Source organism: Lithobates pipiens, unplaced genomic scaffold, assembly GCF_037356315.1.
Source record: "Lithobates pipiens isolate NorthernLeopardFrog02 unplaced genomic scaffold, aLitPip1_a1.2 Scaffold_16, whole genome shotgun sequence".
Lineage (NCBI taxonomy): Eukaryota > Metazoa > Chordata > Amphibia > Anura > Ranidae > Lithobates > Lithobates pipiens.
The window spans coordinates 365,478,596-365,492,958 of record NW_027507748.1 but is presented as its reverse complement, the minus strand read 5'-3'; the positions used below and the strand labels follow the sequence as shown (position 1 = coordinate 365,492,958).

Here is a 14,363-nt window from a genome sequence, read left to right as displayed (position 1 = left end):
TCCTTGCTCATAAAATGATGGGCAAAATATCTATACCTATCTTTGGTATTTTGAACCCAGACACCATGACAGCTTCATTTGCAGGGTCTCCAATACTTGGGCATCTACAAGATCAAAGTGTGTCTTTTGTCTGACTTCAAGTTTATGAATTATATCTAACAGATCTTGAATCTCTTTCTGTTTCTCTTTTTGGGGGATATACCGAGCTAAAGTAAAACAGTAAATAATGTGTAGGACTGCAGAGACTAACCAAGTGATATAAAGAAGGTAAACCTACATTAAACAAAACAAATCTCACTAGTCTCACAAGGTGATTCTAAACTTGTGCAATTGTTTTTTTGTTTTTTTTATCCATTTATAAGTAGCTATTTGGCTTTCTTTTTTTTTTTTTATCATGGGGATCAGACAGATAGCTATTTACCACAATATTGTATCAGTTTTAAGTTCCAGGAGTGTGAGAAGGCATTTGCTCCTTCTGTTTAAGATACTCTCCCAGGCCACAATACACTTGCACTTGGTGATGAATGCAGATGCCACCAGATCTATTTTGATGTACTCCCAGTGACTGCATGTCTGAAGGAATCCTTCTGCTTCAGGGACCATTTGTGGCTACCCATTATTTCCTGGCTCAGGGAATCCACCAGGGAATTCTAAGGACTAGGAATGTAAGTGGCTCACCTGTCTGTCAGGTTCTTCTGTGCTCACAGCATGAATGGTGTCACCTCCCCAAAAGGAAGGAGCTGCGAGTGCCCCCTTGATGGTGTATATACGAGAGAGCTGTCTTGTTGTGCAGTTTGAACCTCATAGCATTCCCTGTAATGTAAGTTGCAAAGACCTTCAGGTCCAGGATGTTACACACGTACTGCCTCTGAGCTAGCTGATTGTGCATATGGGTACCCCAGCATGACCGGTGTCTAATGTAACAGTGGTCCAGAACCAAGGGTGCAATTTGTGACAATTCCTCGGGTTGGACCCTTATACAGCATATGTAGTGCTTCATGGAAGGTTTAAGCAGATGTGCTGAAGAAGTGAGTTTTTTGGCACTGCCTCAGGAACTCCACCTGAACTAAACTGAGATTTCAATGAGCACATATGATCATGGGGATCACCGATATCCTTGTACCGGTTACACAGAGGCACTGTGATGCTGATAAATGGTGACTGGATAGTTATGCCTGCACACTGGTGAAAGCAGATGAGATCAAGAGCTTTGAAGGTGATGTGACCGTAGATCATTCATTAACTGCTTTATGTCTACCTGCAGTTCTACAATTTTCTGTACTGAATCTAGGACTGCTTCCAAAGAGATCATCCTGTGAGACAGGACAGGACTAGCTAACTCCAGTTGATGAGCCATCCAATTTTCTCCAAGGCTTGAATCAACAGGCCCCTGTGTTCCAGGAGAGTCGTGCAATACTAAGTGACCAAGAAAATCTTATCCAAGTAATGGTTAACCAGTGCCCCCTTCTAACAGAGGGCTATTACTGGAAGAAGCAGTGATGATGACATGTCAAACGGGAAAGGGAAGAATTGTAGATGTATGAGAAAGATTGATAGATTGATGAAAAAATGTATGAAATTTTGGATCTAGCAGGATGTATAAACAGGTTTTAGAGAGAACAACTTACAGTGTAACTAAAGGCAAAACTTTTTTTTTTCAAGTTGGATAGAGTAAGGGAGGGTTGTAACCTTTTTTTTCCCCATCTGTATCCAATGGGGGAGATTTCCCTTTTACTTCCTGTCCCATAGCTAAATCAGGAAGTGAGAAGAAATCCTTACAAAGTGAGGGAATGTCAGCCTGTCACCAGGATCACCTGAACTAGTGTCTCAATCTGAAGATTTCCCCTCTATTGCTGTTCTGGTGTCAAACCAGATGGGATTTTCTTTTACTTTCACTTTCAATAATAAAGGTAAAGGGGACAAATGGAGATCTCCCTAATAGGGGCACAGATGGCAATAAAACCGACATGTGTTCTAATCACTCTCTACTCCATTAAAAAAAAAAAAAAAAAGTTGCCTTTAGTTACACTTTAAAGAAACCAGTTGCTGGTGTGGACAGCATGCACCTAATTTGGAAAGACTGCATTTTGATTCTTCTGCTTAAAGTTTTTAATTCTAACTACAATCTGATGTTCCCAGTGTTTTCTTTTACTAAGTCAAGGAACTACTGTAATATTTCCTCTGACACTCAAGCCTGAGCATGCAAATCCAAAAAACTGATTCTGGGTCACTGAGATGGAGGTCACCTTGCCCTTTGCTATTTTCAGGAGTGATTGTGTGACTCTAGTTCTTCTCTTTCTGGTCCATACAATTTGGCCTCCTTCAACCTGTCACTGGCCCGCCACCTCTGTGAAGACTGTTGCTGTTTCTCCGATCTCTTGTCATGCGTGATAAGCCTGGTCTTGCCCCTGGTGACTTTGATATAGCTGAATTAATCTTGCTTTCAAACAGTAAAGACCCCTCGAAGGGAATCTTCACCAATTATTCTTGGATGAGAGATCAGCTGACCATGGCTCGGCAAAGTGCTCTTCTAACAGTGCCAGCAAGAAGGAGGAGGTAGAGGGGGAAGCTGCAACTTAACCAAATGGAAAAACAACTTAACCAAACATTTCACATAAAGAGCTACAAGTTCAAGAACAATATTAAAGGCAACATGGCCTGACTAGCCTACATCAGCCCTTGAATCACAGGTACTGTAGCTGACAACTTCTAAGGGAATCATATGCTGGACATCGAAGACCACTAGAATGGGGCTACACACATATACTGACATTTAAAAGCTGTATAGTGAGGACTTAAACCAGGAAAGGGACACAACCAGGGTGGAAAACTGCAGGAAATTGTTCAAGTAAGGGTAAAAAAATAAAAGGTTAATGTTTGAAGCTGTGAGCAGTGAGAACGGGAAGAGGAATGCAGGCAGCTGGGTGGAGTTATTGGGCAGTTGGTCTTATGGGGTACAAGGAGGCGATATTTCCCACGAGTATACTGCCATGCTTGTGACAGGAAATGGTTTTTGCAATGAGCAGACAGATGGGGCAATGAACACCACATACATTGTAAAGCAGCTGATTTGCACTAATTCAAACTTTTCTATTGTGGCAGTAAAATACCCGATGACTAGATCAAAACTTGTGCGTCAGGGATTGACTCATTCATTCCTCAGAACAAATATGTTGAATCTTGACAGGTCCTACCTTTGCTTATCACATTACAAACATAAATGTTTCTGAATCTGCATGGCAACTAGACTCTGGAAATTAGAAGAGTGAAAATTCCATTGTACAATATACTAGCAGAATTCAGAAAGAAATTAATTAAATTCATTCATTGCAGGGATCTCCCTGATTTTGCATCTTTTATTTTATGGCTCATTACTCCATCAGTTATCAGGGAGGGAGGTCTAACATAAAGAAGCAATGCTTTGCTTCTCTACCAATATGGCTACCTCCACGCAGAGATGTACAACTAAACAAGGTATGGTCTTTGGGGAAAAAAAAACAGCTTTAAAAACTCAATGGGCAATACTGGTGACTAGTCTTTTGTCCTTTCTTTTTTCCGGGCACAGATGATGCAGAATAGGTCACCTTTTAAGGGGGAACTTCATCCACCACATGTTTCTGCCCTATCTGTATGCCCAGTCTCCTACAAGACCCAATGACTGTTTTGACATACCTCCAGGCAACAGGCGGTGCCAATCACAACTGGGTACTCCTCTATGGTGCACACAACTTCCATACAGACAGTTTCATCTAAATGTAAAAGTATTAGTTGCAAAGACTGCCCCCTCCCTGTGCGCACCGAATCCTGGGACGCAGGAATTTCTGGGGTGTATGAAGGTAAAATCGATATTACATGCTAGAGGGGTATCTTTTAAAGGCCCATTCGCACATTACTGCAATGCAAGTTTTGAATGGCACCCCACCGCACATTACCAGTGAGCCTCAACAGACATGCATTTTAGCACACACAAAGCATGGATGTGAACCATCTGTGCATTGTAGCATGGTGCACTAAAAAAGGCTAAAGAGTGGTTTGATTTTTTTTTTCTGTTTTAAGCTTTGCAGTCAGCTTGGTATTAACAGTAGTGAATAGTATGCATGGACCCTTAAGTGAATCTGGGCATGGGCCAGGAATCACACTTTTCAATGTAGTGTTCTGACAGATCATATGGGACAGATGAGAAGAAGGAGAGGTTGTGATAGATATTTACACTGGCCTGTAACAGAGTAAGAGGCAGTCACAGGTTGTTGCACTGTGTAAGACAACCTTCATACACAGCTAACAACATGAAGGCTATCATGCAGGCACCAAAGATTATGCCTGAACAAAGACTGAAAAAGCCTTCCAATCAGAAAGGAATATGAAAGCATTGTTCAAAGAAGTAATAAATACCTACATTTTACTTACATATGCATGCACTTAAAATGTATGTAAAGCCAAAACTTTTTTAATGGAATGCATATGGGTCAGAACTTCTGTCAGCTTGTTTTTGCTGTCTGTGTCCCCCAAAGGGGAGATTCACCCTCTCTTTTTTGTGTTAATGACCCCTGTCTTTGGTACACAATTTGATGAGAAATCCAACATTTTTTAGTTTTCATAGGAGTAGGTGGTGCAAGAAATTCTTACAATAAGGGCAGCTTCTCACTGTTCCACTGTGTTTTGGCCTCAGTGCAGCATGCCCACCTTTTTGTGTGGGTTAGTTATGCTTTCCCATAGACTTCTACTATGTACATGGTTTTGGTGAGCTTTCTGAAAACGCACCAAAACTGTAGGACATAATAGAAGTCTATAGGAAAGCACAGCTAACCCGCACAAAAAACGCGGGTACACTACGCTGCACTCACACTGTGGACAGAGCGCAGCAGGGGCCCTAAAGAAATCTGTTCCGAGACACAGATGAAGCTCATTTACTTTTGCTTCAACTTCAACACACATTAAAGCGCCTACCACTTCAAAGTGCTTTTTTGATGTGTTTTCATGCTTCTACAATGCTTTGGTGATGCTTCGGTGGTGATTCGATGATGATTCAGTGGTGCTTTTTTGGAGGTTTCGTGAAGCTTGGCAGATGCTCTGTGTGTTGATGTCTGTTGATACCTGCAATACTTCCAAAAGCAAAGCGAGGCTAAAGCTGAATTTAAAGCCTCTCAAAAGCTGCAGGTGCTTCAAGTGAGCCTTTTCATAGACTTTTATGAAGGTTTTGAAGATGGTTTGAAGCGCAACTAATGGGACATATGGTATGATTTTTGAAGCGAAACCTTAGCAAGGCAAAAGCAAGGTGTAAACGGGACTGTAAACAAACCATTTTATTTAGTGACAGGAGCTTTGGCTGGCGTTCAGAGAGCTTTAAAAAAGCGTGGTCGAAAGCCTTGTTTTGAAGCAAGTGTAAACTAGCCCATACAGTATCTTCTTAATCTGGAAAGATCTCTTACTTCTTGCTGTGTCTCTGGGACAGGCAGTGATTGGAAATCTCCCTAAAAGGACACGAATAACAACTTAAATTTTCCCTACTCTATTTATACTTTAACCCATCATGATGTCACTTTAAAATGCTTGAGGAACCTGGAAAGTCTCGTGAGGACACCTGATAGATATTTGTGGCAGCCAATGGGCAGTGCCCAGGTCACTGGGTAGAGTCTTAGGCACTGCAGACACACTACAATAAATAGGAGAAAATGGAAGACCTGGTACTAGGTAAGTAATTGGGGCTTTTAGGAAGATATTCTAACAAATAACAAATATATATTAGTTACAGGGAGGTGGAGTTGGAGAGTTTTTGTTCTCTTCCTGGAGATCAGCTTTAAGTTAACGAATACTGTTCATCATGACTCATTGCAAAACATCAAAAAATAAAACATCCTGCATACTTCCAGTTTCAAACATCCTGCGTCCTGAAAAGACCTTCATCCTGGATTCGTCTCACTGCACTGATAATAAAGTAGTTAACCTCAGATCATGAGCTTTCCCATAGCAAGCTCATATATAATAATTTTGAATATGTGCTCCTTATGTGCCTACAAGTACTTCTGTCAGATTCAAGGTGTAACTTTAGATAAATGAAACCTAGTATACCCAAGGTGTGCTCTATAAAAATACACTAGATAGGGAATTTTACTAATGTCATAGGAATCACTTACTCAGTTACAAGGATATTTTAAAGTGTATGTAAAAAAATAAAATGTGTATATAAAGCTGGCCATACATGTACAGACAGTCCCTGAGTTATGAACACAATGAGAACTGTAGGTTTGTTCGTAAGTGGAATTTGTGTGTAAGTCGGGGCACTGCTTGTATATGTAACTTCCGCCTGGGCAGGGATGTGGGATGTTCTGGGCACTTCTGGGGCTCTTCTGGCCATGCAGTACATGTAGTACTGCAGTGTGGGATGTGGCAATATAGCTGCTCGGGGGTATCCAGGAAAAGCGTGGAGCACAAGCGGCCGGCATTGAGGCCGTTCGTAAGTAGGAGTCGTTCATAACTTGGGTGTTCGTAGTATGAGGATGAGCTGATGTCCGTGATAGGCGGAACACTGACTGCTGGGAAATTGAGTGTTCCGCCTATCACAGACAGGGAGGCGCAGCTTTTGAACAGTGGAATGGCCGCCGTCTGTCACAGACGAGGAGGAGAGGTGCGGCTTTTGAATCCTGGAATGGCCGCCGTATGTTTTTATGACATGCTGATCGGTGCAAAATGGTACACGGAGCTGCAGATGGGCACAGAGCTGCAGAAGGACACAGAGGCTGCAGATTGGCACACGGAGGCATGCACAGGACACAGGTAGGCTGCAATGGACACAGGGAGGTACACAGGGAGGTATGCAGCTGCAGATGGGCATTGTTGACCCTCTTTTCCACTCTTTTAAGCTGTAACAGTAGCTGCTGCATGTCTCATCTTCGGCTTATACACAAGTCAATAAGTTTTCCCAGTTTTTTTGTGGTAAATTAGGGGCCTCGGCTTATATTCGAGTCGACCTATACTCGAGTATATACGGTAGCTGTCCAAAATACCAAGCCACTGACTCTGATTTAAAGCACCTATGCAACTCTTTTGTGTGGATGAAGTAGCCTGTTCATTTTATTTATTTATTTTTTTGTGCAGCCCACTGGCTGAATGAATAAAAAACGATCTGTCTATGGCCAGCTTAAGATTCCTGTCAGGTTTTTATTTTACTTTTTAGTCCAGTTAAGGAGACTTCTCTATACCTCCTGTCCCCGTGATACAACATAAATTGAGAAGGAATCTCCCCATTTAGTTGCCACCAGAACCAATATTCCCATTGGAAAATTTCCCTTCAACCTACATTTCTGTGACGACTCAAAAGTTTTGGATTTCTAGTCACTTTCTGTCCTGTAACGATGCCCAGCAGGACAAATGGACAGGGTGAATTTCCCCAGCATGGACACAGACCTCAATAATAATCCAACAGGGGTTCTAATCCTTCCACATACTATCCATAATAAAAACGAAAGGTTTTGGATATACATTCATTTAAAATACCCATAGAGATAGGATGATGATCATCCTGCAATGCTTGCTATGACTGCATTGGGGTATGATGATATACATGTACACTAGGTGACTTCAGCACCATAGATTTATATTGTTTCCCCCCTCCGAGGCAATTAGGACTTTGGGATATCCTTCTAATAATAATGTATATTCTAAGGCAAGCCATACATGGGTCAAATTTTCTTTCCAAATTCGTTTGAAAATCTTTACCAACCATTAGTGGTCTGCAGCAACAGCCAATTTTGTGGCCATGGAATTTGAGAAATTGGGCATGTTGGAAATTTGTTTAAAAATTAACTATTTTCTTATCTATGATGGATGGGAGAAATGTGCAAGAAATGTAATCGAAAAAGAAATGTGCATGTGCAAGAAAAGAACATATCCGGAAAGAAAAAAAGATTCCCAGTCACGAAAATTCTTTTTTGTAGAAACATGAGGTGAAATTGAAGGCTTGGTTTGCCAAATTTCGAAATTAATGGTGGCACCATCGGATCACAAAATGCACAAAAGTTCTGATTTTCAAAACAGAATTCTTTCAAAAACTGACCATGTATGGCCAGCCTTAGCCCCCATGCCATACATTCCACAAAACGTTATAAAAATCCCCTGTTCCTTATTTTATATTTTATAATCTCTTTCAGTAATTATTAGGCTCATTAGTTTATTTGTTTCTATTCCCCATACTCATGACTGTGCCCTGAAAGATTAGCAATTACTTAGTCACCTAAGCAAGCCAAGTGTAAAGGGAATCTCCATTCAAACTTGAGTACCAGGTGCTGTTTGTGGGAGTCAAAGTGCCAATGCTAATGAGGCTTGGAAGGGGGCTAACATCACATTGGTTCCCAGTAAAACCTTGTTCACAGAAGTGCATTTTTATCTGTGTATGTCATGTTGTATTAACCTCTCTGTGCCATCCTTGTACATTTTTTGCTAGGTTTTACTCAAGAATGGTAGGCCGCTTATTTTTACACTTGATGTTAGAGGTTTTTATTTATAAGTGGTGCGAGCCGCTGGCGTACACAAAGAAGGAAGTGGTGCTAATGTGCTGTAAATTATGCATCTCACCAGTTACTTTTTTTCAACTTTATTAAAATGTCACAAAGCAAAATTTCCTTCATCTCTGTTCACTGCAGTGGGTTGCAATGCAGTGTAATGCGTCGCAACATGCTGTTTTAAGCACACCTCTGCAGCATGATGGTGTGATTTGAGCTAATATGACATGAGGCAAATTGCCTTCTCTGTGTGTTGGGGATACATTTGGCAGGACTGCTCGGCACATCCCAATGCATATGGCGTTAACAGGCTCTTAAAGGGTTAGTTTACCTTTACCATAAAGTTTACCTAGACAGGTAAGGGGCATCTGTAGATCAAAACAAACTGTACAGCTATGACCAAAGTTAAACAATGCCCTTGCTTTAGGCGTGGGCCAATTTACGAACCTCCATAAGCCTGGCTGAAAAACTCCCAGAGATGGCGTCAGCCATCCTGCTTTGTTACTAAGAGATTGCTAAGACACTTTCAATTGAATCAAACCACCTCACAAATGCTCTTTCATTCCTGTCATGGTAGCTCTGAGCTCAGTGATGCTGTGACAGAGGTGATAATGAATCACACACGTCCCAGGGTTTGAGAGCTTGTGCCTGTGATGGTGGGGGTGAGCTTTAACAACTAGGAGTGCCTTCAGGCTGGGTTCACACCATTGCGAATTGGATGGGGGTTCCCCCCATCCAATTCGCAATAGCAGGAGATTTTGACCGGCTCTCTATGGAGCCGGTTCACATATCTCCGCAGCGGGTCCACGGCGTGCGGCGACTTATATAGGGACATCGCCAGATGATGTCCCCGCCCATTATGATGTCACAGTCCCAGCATCCTCTGGGACTGTGACATCATAATGGGCGGGGACATCATCCTTATTAAAGGGGGCTCCCGGATTCCGATAAGCCCCCCGCCCACAGACCCCGGCAACCAACGGCCAGGGTTGTCAGGAAGAGGCCCTTGTCCTCATCAACATGGGGACAAGGTGCTTTGGGGTGGGGGGGCACGGCCCCCCCTTCCCCAAACCGCCCCCCACCCATGTTGAGGGCGCGCGGCCTGGTACGGCTCAGGATATGATTCGGCGTAGGGCTTCCCTTTTAACTCCATACCAGGTGACAGGGCCAGCAACGCCTCCTTCGCTGGTCCCGGCTACCTGGAGCCGCTCTCATAATGAGCGGACTTTTCTCTGTGTGGGAAAAGTCTGTTCATTTCAAAAGTACGGGCGGATTGTCCGGCGGACCGGATTGTTTGATCGTGTGTACGCGGCATAAGGCACACCTGTGCAATAATCATGCTGTCTAATCCGCATCTTGATATGCCACACCTGTGAGGTGGATGGATTATCTCAGTAAAGGAGAAGTACTCACTAACACAGATTTAGACAGATTTGTGAACAATATTTGAGAGAAATAGGCCTTTTGTGTACATAGAAAAAGTCGTAGATCTTTGAGTTCAGCTCATGATAAATAGCGGCAAACACAAGTGTTGCGTTTATAATTTTGCTCAGTGTAAATGGAAGCTTAACCAGGTATCCAAAATCCCCTTACAGACAATTCTGATATTGATCTTTAAAGGTAAAGTGAAATAGTCCGGAGAACATTACTAGATGGCAAAAACTGAGCCTAATAGGATGACATAGTAAAACTAGCTGAAGGACAAACATTTTCAGGCGGCAACTATAATCTAGAATGAAAGACATACGTTTCTTCCTGATGACAATTGAGCCTCAAATATTTTCTATGGCTTATCAGGAAAAAAAAATCGAACTATTTTACATTTTCAATAAAAAAAAAAAAAACAACACACAATACAATATTAATATAATGTAATTAATATATATAGCATGAAAAGTTGGTTAGATCTTCCTAGTTCAGTTAACAGATTTTAGACAGATTGCCATGGGCAGTAAACTCTAAGGCCATCACACTCCAAAGGACCACTTGCCAACCACTAATACATGTGCTGAGTACACCCCATCAGACCCAATGAAGATGGCGCTAAGCAGGGACAGCAATCCATTTAGCAGCCACTGTGAACCCAACCTTATGCATCTTTCAAACTGAAGATCCTTTTTAACCACTTGCCTACTGGGCACTTAAACACCCCTCGTGACCAGACCAATTTTCAGCTTTCGGTGCTCTCACACTTTGAATGACAATTACTCAGTCATGTAACACTGTACCCAATTTTTTGTCCTTTTTTTCCCAGAAATAGAGCTTCCTTTTGGTGGTATTTGATCACCTCTGTGTTTTTTATTTTTTGCGCTATAAATGAAAAAAGACCGAAAATGTAAAAAAAAAAACAAATTTTTCTTTGTTTCTGTGATAACATTTTGCAAATTATAATTTTTTTTTTAATGAATTTTGGCCACAATTTATACTGCTACACTGGTACACTGCTACACTGGTAAAAATAACCCAAATTAGTGGATATTATTTGGTCTTTGTGAAAGTTAGAGAGTCTACAAGCTGTGGTGCAAATCATACAAAATTGATCACATCTGATGTACTGATGGCCTATCTCATTTCTTGCGACCTGAACAAGCCAGGAAAGTACAAATACCCCCCAAATGACCCATTTTTTGAAACTAGACATTCCAAGGTATTTAGTAAGAGGCATAGTGAGCTTTTTGGTGTTGTAATTTTTTTCCCACAATTCTTTGTAAAATGAAGATTTATTTTTTATTTTTTTATTTTTCACAAAATTGTCATTGTAATAGGTTATTTCTCTCACATGGCATGTGTATACCACAGATGACACCCCAAAATCCAGGGGACACAGCCAGCACCGAACTTCCCCGATGCGTGCTAAACAGGTGTCCGCTCTGCAGCCGTCTTTTGGCTATAGAGCAGACGCCTAGTGGTTAAAAAAACTGCAGTTTTGCCCATCCATACATTCGAGGTGGATAGGGAAATCCGCCCTGCTGTATGTTTGTATTTTAACAGTGGGACTCTTCTGCTATCAGAATACACTGATCAGCACTGCAGCCCATTGGCTACATGCACTGATCGAATGCTGGTTTTCTAATGTCTGGTTTCTGAACAGACAGACAGGGCTACACACAGATCTAAATGCACCCAGTTCCTGCTGAATCGACCAAATTTCAATCCATGTATGGCCAGCTTAAGGCCTCATTCAGACAGGTGCTGGCATTTGTACTGTATGCAAGAGGCGTTTGTTTTGGCATTTGCTGGGTGCAGGAAGCCTATGGAGATGGATGCTAATTCAGCAGCAGAACATGTCAAAAACAAAGTGTCATGAAAGAATTGGTGCATGACCCCAACACACACACTGTCAAACGAGGCTTTGTTCATATAGCCGCTGCATCACAGGCTTCCAGCATGCAGCTGGGGGCAGATACAGATGCCAGGACAAAAGCCTCCTGCAAGCAATACGGGTGCCAGCGCCTGTCTCAATTAGGCCAAAATACATATAAATACAGGTTTTACATTGCCAGTGTGAATAAGGCCTAAGAAAACAAAAAGAACTAATGCTTGAGCTTTTCGACCATCTACAGGCAATAGAGAGTTGTCCTATGTGCAGGCAGGATTTATTCATCCTCTAACTTGTTTTTCAATTGCGCTATCTATGGACATGTACGTTTAGTCCAGCCATTATGTGGTTACTCTAATGCCGCATACACACAACTGGACTTTCTGGCAGACTAGGTCCGACGGAATCAGTCTGTCAGACAATCCAATCGTGTGTGGGCTACTCTGATCATTTTTCGTGAAAAAAATTTGACGGACCTAGAAATAGAACGGGAAAACCGTTCGTCTGTATGCTGATCTGATGGACCACTATTGGCTACTGGCTATTGAACTTCCTTTTTTAGTCCCGTCTTACGTCATCACGTTCAAAACTAACAGACTTTCGAACGGACTTAGTGCGTTCATGTGTGGGCAAGTCCGTTCGTTCGGACGGTCCGTCGGAACTCTGCCAAAAGTCAGTCGGGAAGACCGTCGGACCTAGTCTGCTGGAAAGTCCAGTCGTGTGTACGTGGCATTAGCAGATCCTGCTAAAAAAAGTTGCTGAAATAAATAACAGGTGATTTTGCTCAGGACAGATTTCTGAGCAATATCTGTTCTTTGTTTTTTTTTTTTATCTTTATGTTTTTCATACATACAAAAAGTGAAGATAAACATAAAACAATGTATGTAAGGCTGGGTTACCACGAAGTTGATCCATTGGATGGACTTCACTAGCTTAGCGGGAGATCAATCCGTTAATCCCTGCTGAGCAGGCGGATGACAGGTCTGTCTCTGTTCACTGTGCAGGGATGGACCTGTCACAGCCCCATTGATCTCTATGGGAAGAGCGGATGAAAACAGCCTGTCCGTTTTTCATCCAATCTGATCTGCTGGATGGATGGCGAAGATATTGCCATCTGTCTGTTTTGAGCGGATCTTAGCGGATCAGATGGCTGGCGGGTGTCAGTGGACTCATCTCTGCTGACATCTGCCTGCCCATAGAAGTCAATAGGTGGCCCGCTCAGATCTGCCTGAAAAATGGAGAGGTGGATCCGAGCGGGTTGATCATGTGAAAGGGGCCTAATGTGTAAGTATAAAAACATATACAAAAATATATATATATATTAATATTTTGTTCTTTCACAATTTTATTATCTTTTTACATAGATTTGTTTTCCAATTCAGCGCTACACTATTTGTTGTTTTATATTTGTTGAACTTTGTTTGTTTGAACTGTTGGCAGCTATTTTTTCACTTTGTGTTGGTTTAGCATAGCGTGGTGTTTTCCCCCCTTTTCTATTGTTGTTTTATATACAAAAATAAACAAAATGCATCTTGGTTCAGATGTATAAAATAATAAGCACAATTCACCTCCATCAGCTAGGGAAAGGCAACCGTTAAGCTACACTTAAAGCTGATGTAAACCCTCACATATACCCAGTGACGTGAACAGCCTCAGATACATAGAAATTAAACAAATCTCCCTACATACGTTTTACATGTATATCTGCTGTCTTCAGCTGTATATATATATATATATATATATATATACAAAATATATCCTTTAGAAAGTGTAAATTGTGTTACAGACTTTTCTCTTCCTGTTTAGAACCGGGAGTGGATTATTGGCATACAGCCAAGACAGCTGATTGGAGGAAAGGCACACACCCCCACTCCACATAGGCAAAGGAAGAAAGCAATGTGCAGAGCTCAGCTCTGACAAGCCAAGCTGTCTGCTAATCTATTTATAGCAACCTCCCAGGACACAAATTTCAGGCTGCTTTTATCTCATGTGTCAGAGAGCTTGTCAGAAGTTATCAGGCTGATAACAGAGCTACTGAGCAGGAGAAAGCCACTTGACTCAGTGCTTTGAAGAGAGATAAGAAAACACTACAGATTTATGTGCCCAGCTCAAATTTCATGAATCGGGTTTACATCCACTTTAAGCCTCATACACACAATGAGAATATTGGATGAATGCATGCTAGTCTCATATTAAAAATGAAGAGGTTACTTAACATTTACGAAACATTAGCGAAAATTCTCATATGACAGAATTCAACTTCAGAAGTAATGTAATGTATTGTATTGTACTTGTATTGTAATTTTGGACTAAAACTGCACTGATTACATTAAAATCGTATGATCTGTTATTATACGAGAAAATATTTTGTGTGTGTCCCTTCGGATTATTTCAGATGAACTATCGTGAGCTGAACAATCATATGATTGCTTCAGAAGTATTTTTCATTAGATTTTCTGTTCGTGTGTACTGGGCTTTATACATAACAACTAACCTCGCCCGCACATAAGACATACCGCATTTTTCGCTCCATAAGACGCCCCCTT

The 14,363-nt window shown here is 41.6% G+C and overlaps 1 protein-coding gene across 10 annotated transcripts in view; it reads right to left on the bottom strand.

The window, feature by feature from the left end:
- The window catches only part of MACF1 (microtubule actin crosslinking factor 1), a 416,995-nt gene that overhangs the window by 383,119 nt on the left and 19,513 nt on the right, over positions 1–14,363 (bottom strand). The window lies entirely within an intron of this gene.